Below are 6,607 nucleotides of genomic sequence, written 5' to 3' on the forward strand. Positions count from 1 at the left end.
GTTTTTGGGGCCCTTTATAGCTTGGTGTTCGGTGCATGCAAAGGCTCAATGTTGAAGGCCGTGCTTGGACCCATAATGGTTAACTTTTACAAATTGTGTCTTGGATGGAGAGTTGTCTCATGGGCACTCATACCACATCTTCTTATATCTATTAAGTCCAAAGGACAAAGATTGAACATCAACAATGCGCAAAACTTATACCGTATTGTAGGTTGTAAAAGACCCCGGTTTGACTAATTTGAAACAATTTAAACGAAGAAACTAGAGCCATGTTTTACACTACATCAATGAATGAAATACAAATATAGCAAACAGCAAGCAACGGCAACCACTGTTTTAAAAGTTCATTTCTTTGGAAATATGCATACAGAATGCAGCGGGATTAAAACGTTTTTGAGTCCTTGACCTTATCCCTCATATAAGATATTGATTTCACCTATTATAAAAGAAAGAACCCTGTTAAAACAGTTTGGAAAGACTTGAAACAACATATTTGTACAAGAACAAATGACATAAGAAACAAAGTAATGACATAAGAAACAAAGTAATGATTTGAGGAACAAATACATGACCCCAGAAACAAATTAATGACATAAGACACAAAAATAGTGACATGAGAAACAAAGTAATGACAAAAGCATCGAAATTTACAATATGCAGAAATCTCACTAGTGGTAAATTGATAACATTTAGTAATTAGTCAATTCAAAAAAATAATGATTTTATATGGATTGTACCTTACTTTATTAGCCTTATATACAACAAATTTAGGATGTGATATCCAATTTTTATAAGATTTTGACTAGTACAGCCCACTGGTTCGTTGTTTCTCTACAATGATTCTCAAATATAATTTCAACGAGACTAGAGTTTAATAATAAAAAAAATAACTTTCGCTTTTGAAAAGCAGATTTATAAGAAATGATTATGCATTGTATGTTCTATACATGTCTGATTTAAAAGCAAATGATTTGCCACTTCTACAGATAAAAGTGAACAGCATACCAGCAACAAAATATATGCCACAGTTTGAGAAGGAAATGATTCTTATTTTCCTGATTTGATTTCGCATTATTGTTATACGGTCTTTAGCTTGCTGGGTTGAGTTTTGTGGACTGTTCTTCAGTTTTGTTTTTGTATTGTCTGTTTTTGCTTATTGTTCCTTGTTACTGTCAATCTGGTGTACAAAAGAAAGAAGGTTTCCCCGAGGGTTCCATTCTAAAGCGTGTCTAGTGATGGTATCAACAGATTTACCTCGAGGGTTCCATTCTAAAGCGTGTCTAGTGATGGTATCAACAGGTTTCCTGGAGGGTTCCATTCTAAAGCGTGTCTAGTGATGGTATCAACAGGTTTCCTCGAGGGTTCCATTCTAAAACGTGTCTAGTGATGGTATCAACAGGTTTCCTCGAGTGTTCCATTCTAAAGCGTGTCTAGTGATGGTATCAACAGGTTTTCTCGAGGGTTCCATTCTGAAGCGTGTCTAGTGATGGTATCAACAGGTTTCCTCCAGGGTTTCATTCTAAAGCTTGCCTAGTGATGGTATCAACAGGTTTCCTCGAGGGTTCCATTCTAAAGCGTGTCTAGTGATGGTATCAACAGGTTTCCTCGAGGGTTCCTTTCTAAAGCATGTCTAGTGATGGTATCAACAGATTTCCTCGAGGGTTCCATTCTAGAGCGTGTCTAGTGATGGTATCAACAGGTTTCCTCGATGGTTCTATTCTAAAGCGTGTCTAGTGATGGTATCAACAGGTTTCCTCGAGGGTTCCATTCTAAAGCGTGTCTAGAGATGGTATCAACAGGTTTCCGCGAGGGATCCATTCTAAAGCGTGTATAGTGATGGTATCCATAGGTTTCCTCGAGGGTTCCATTCGAAAGCGTTTTTAGTGATGGTATCAACAGGTTTCCTCGAGGGTTCCATTCTAAAGCGTGCCTAGTGATGGTATCAACAGGTTTCCTCAAGGGTTCCATTCTAAAGCGTGTCTAGTGGTGGTATCAACAGGTTTCTTCGAGGGTTCCAATTTAAAGAGTGTCTAGTGATGGTATCAACAGGTTTCCTCGAGGGTTCCATTCTAAAGCGTGTCTAGTGATGGTATCACCAGGTTTCCTCGAGGGTTCCATTCTAAAGCGTGTCTAGTGATGGTATCAACAGATTTCCTCGAGGGTTCCATTTTAAAGGGTGTCTAGTGATGGTATCAACAGGTTTCCTGGAGAGTTTCATTCTAAAGCATGTCTAGTGATGGTATTAGCAGGTTTCCTCGAGGGTTCCATTCTAAAGCGTGTCTAGTGATGGTATCAACAGGTTTCCTCGAGGGTTCCATTCTAAAGGTGTCTAGTGTTAGTATCGACAGGTTTCTTAAAGGTTCCATTCTAAAGCGTGTCTAGTTATGGTATCACCAGGTTTCCTCGAAGGTTCCATTCTAAAGCATGTCTAGTGATGGTATCAACAGGTTTCCTCGAGGGTTCCATTCTAAAGCGTGTCTAGTGATGGTATCAACAGGTGTCCTCTAAGGTTCCATTCTAAAGCGTGTCTAGTGATGGTATCAACAGGTTTCCTCGGGGGTTCCATTCTTCAGCGTGTCTAGTGATAATATCAACAGGTTTCCTCGAGGGTTCCATTCTAAAGCGTTTTTAGTGATAATATCAACAGGTTTCCTCGAGGGTTTTTAATTCTAACGCGTGTCTAGTGATGGTATCAACAGGTTTCCTCGAGGGTTCCTTTCTAAAGCATGTCTAGTGATGGTATCAACAGATTTCCTCGAGGGTTCCATTCTAGAGCGTGTCTAGTGATGGTATCAACAGGTTTCCTCGATGGTTTTATTCTAAAGCGTGTCTAGTGATGGTATCAACAGGTTCCCTCGAGGGTTCCATTCTAAAGCGTGTCTAGAGATGGTATCAACAGGTTTCCTCGAGGGTTCCATTCTAAAGCGTGTCTAGTGATGGTATTCACAGGTTTCCTGAAGCGTTCCATTCTAAAGCGTGTCTAGTGATGGTATCAACAGGTTTCCTCGAGGGTTCCATTCTAAAGCGTGCCTAGTGATGGTATCAACAGGTTTCCCCAAGAGTTCCATTCTAAAGCGTGTCTAGTGATGGTATCAACAGGTTTCCTCGAGGGTTCCATTCTAAAGCGTGTCTAGTGTTAGTTTCAACAGGTTTCTCGAGGGTTCCATTCTTAAGCGTGTCTAGTGATGGTATCAACAGTTTCCTCGAGGGTTTCATTCTAAATCGTGTCTAGTGTTAGTATCAACAGGTTTCTCGAGGGTTCCATTCTAAAGCGTGTCTAGTGATGGTATCAACAGGTTTCCTCGAGGGTTCCATTCTAAAGCGTGTCTAGTGATGGTATCAATAGGTTTCCCCGAGGGTTCCATGCTAAAGCGTGTCATGTGTTAGTATCAACAGGTTTCTCGAGGGTTCCATTCTAAATCGTGTCTAGTGATGGTATCAACAGGTTTCCTCGAGGGTTCCATTCTAAAGCGTGTCTTGTGATGGTATCAACAGGTTTCCTAGAGGGTTCCATTCTAAAGTGTGTCTAGTGATGGTATTAACAGGTTTCTCGAGGGTTCCATTCTAAAGCGTGCCTAGTGATGGTATCAACAGGTTTCCTCAAGGGTTCCATTCTAAAGCGTGTCTTGTTCTTGTCCATTCTTTTTTGATGCGTTTTGTTATTTGATTTTGCCATGTGATTATGGACTTTCCTAATTGATTTTCCACTGAGTTCAGTATTTTTGTGATTTTTACTTTTTACGTGCATTCGAAATAATTTATTACAAAATCTCCTTTTTGTATTAACGGCATACGATACAGTACAGGGGAGGTAATCACGTTGTTAACGTAAATTGTTATTTTCGCGACGTCAAACTATGAATTATCGGGAAAAGATTTAATTTTCGACTGATTTTTATCATTCAAACTTATTTTACTGAATACGAGTTCATGGACCTCTTTTAAAAAAAATGCCATTTGGTTTGATTACGCGAGAACAGTATGTGTGCCAATTTTCATAGAAACGTATACGTAAATAGTGCATTTTTGCTTTATTTGATAAATATACATAAAAAAATATGTTTTTTTTCTATATTCATGAACCATGTGAACATTTGACAAATACGAGTTATTTTTGAATAAAAAAATGTATACATTTTTAGGATACTTTTAAAATATAGAAATTACAAATTATTTAACGAAAAACAAATTGTGTTTATCTTTTTCAACACAAAAGTTGTGTCTTTCTTTCGAAAAGTTATATATGGCCACAAATCAAAATTTTGGGCAAATATGCATTATTTCAACCTCATTTAACAAAAAAAATAGCATACGAAGGCATATTTTGTGTTACATATTTGATTAAATCAGGTAAAAATAGTCTATATATGGAATTTTGTTGATGATAATGTGAATACGCCCTTAAGGAAAGTGTAAACCATGCCGTCATGGTATGGAATAATACAATATGCACGTTTATTACATAACAGTATACTACTGTTGTCTTTATATATCATGCTGGTCCTCATTATATTTTTAATTTTCATAACTAAAGAGACTTGATTATTGCTTGATATAATTAACGCGAGTGATTTAATTTCAATGTACTTAGTTAGTTTTAATTAATTGATTTGAAAAAAAGGAGATCTGAAAAGACCGCAATCTTAAAATAACTTTTTATATATGAGCTGAGCGACATCTGGTCTTTTGGGATTGTAATTTGGGAAATAGTTTCACTTGGTAAAAGAAGTTCTGCACACTCATTGCAAAATGTTTCACAACCGTGGAAAATGTAGTTAGTTGAGTAATGAAAACAGATTTTTCAGACATAATTTATACACTATACATAAAAAAGAAGATGGGGTATGATTGCCAATTAGACAACTATCCACAAAAGACCAAAATGACACAGACATTAACAACTATAGGTTACCGTACGGCCTTCATGTACATTTATAAATATGTCTTTTTTAATGGCGTATAATGTTATGATTTGGAATGCAGACATGTTTAAGACAAAAAAAATAAAATAAATATTCTCTGTATAGTAGACAAACTTGGCAAATAACATGAAATTAAGACTTCCACTTATATTAAGACGCTAACTCAGAAACAGAAAGAAGCACACGAATGTTAAACAGAAGATTTTAAAAATCACTGAATAGTTACGTTATAATTATAAATATATTTTTCTTTATAAAACCTGAATAATCAGGTGAAACACCGTTCCCTGGATTACAGAGCAATTAAGTTCCTGTGAAAACAAAACAAGGCTATAAGATGTATATATATATATTAAAAAGTTTTTCTGTTTAGTATTAAATTTATTTTAAGATCCATTTTGTTACATCTTGTGATCAATTTTATTTGGCAATCGCCAATGGCAGTCAGCAGGGTTAAAGAACATCAGTTGTTCGACCTGTTAGTCAAATGCGTTTTGTTTAAATATACTTTTCCACTTTTTTGGTCTTTTGGAAAATGTTGTTTGTGCTGTTTTTAGACCCTTCTACAACGAAATTTGTTGAACATGCACACGTATAAAAATTGCGGTTTTTATCCAACGCAATCATAGGTTTGAACGTAGTTTTCAATTTAGACTCGTTTATATATATAAATACATATATATTGCTTTAAATCATGCATTCATTTTATGCTGAGTATGATAGTTTCTAAAAGATAATTCGGTATCAAAGTTAATCATATATTTAGTGGTAACTACAGTAGTTTTAAATATTTATATAACAGCCTGTTGTTTAATCCGTATCGCTCAACCTTGAGGCGGACCCTTTATCACACACCAAGCCCCCCTTAATCACACCCCTACTAAAATTCCTCATCTATGACAGTAGTGATTTCGACTTAATTTACATGAAGTCCATGTTTTATTTATGGAAGCTTCTCAATAAATATTTTTCCTCAATGGGGTCTTAATCAAAAACGGTAGTTTTCCAAGTAAGGCGTGACGTTATTTATCAAATGTTAACACAGACCAGTACATGCAGTAGGACAACCGGATGTGCCTTTTTGGGAATTTGGGATAGACAAGTACCGTGACACGTCTTATCGCATTGTGAATTTACACTAAAAAAAAAGAGAAAACAAACGACGCAACGTTAAAATGTAACACAGTGAAACGAACAATAATAAAACAATGGCCATCTTCCTGACTTGGTACAGGCATTTTTATAAAAAGGAAAAAATGGTAGGTTGAACCTGGTTTTGTGGCATGCCAAACCTCGCACTTTAATGGCAATGTTAACTATAACATTGAAATGACAACATAATATTACAGGACTACAATACAAATAAATAGGAGAGCGTATTAGACAAAGAAACACATGATTAATAGATAACAAAAAGCATCAGGTTTAAAATTTAATACGCCAAAAAACGCGCCTTGTCCACACAATACTCACCAGTGACGCGCAGATATAAAAGATCGAAAGTGAAAAAAAGTACAGCACTGAAGACCAAAAGTTGAAAAAGTTTGTGTCAAATACGGCTATGTTTTTAATGGGATAAGAACATCCTTATTAATTGGAACAATTAATGCTATTGCAAACAGTAAATTGTATCAAACGAATATAAAAGATATACATAATAAAACTAAAGTATTAACTAATTACAG

The sequence above is a fragment of the Mytilus trossulus genome, chromosome 12, assembly GCF_036588685.1.
Source record: "Mytilus trossulus isolate FHL-02 chromosome 12, PNRI_Mtr1.1.1.hap1, whole genome shotgun sequence".
NCBI classification, from domain to species: domain Eukaryota; kingdom Metazoa; phylum Mollusca; class Bivalvia; order Mytilida; family Mytilidae; genus Mytilus; species Mytilus trossulus.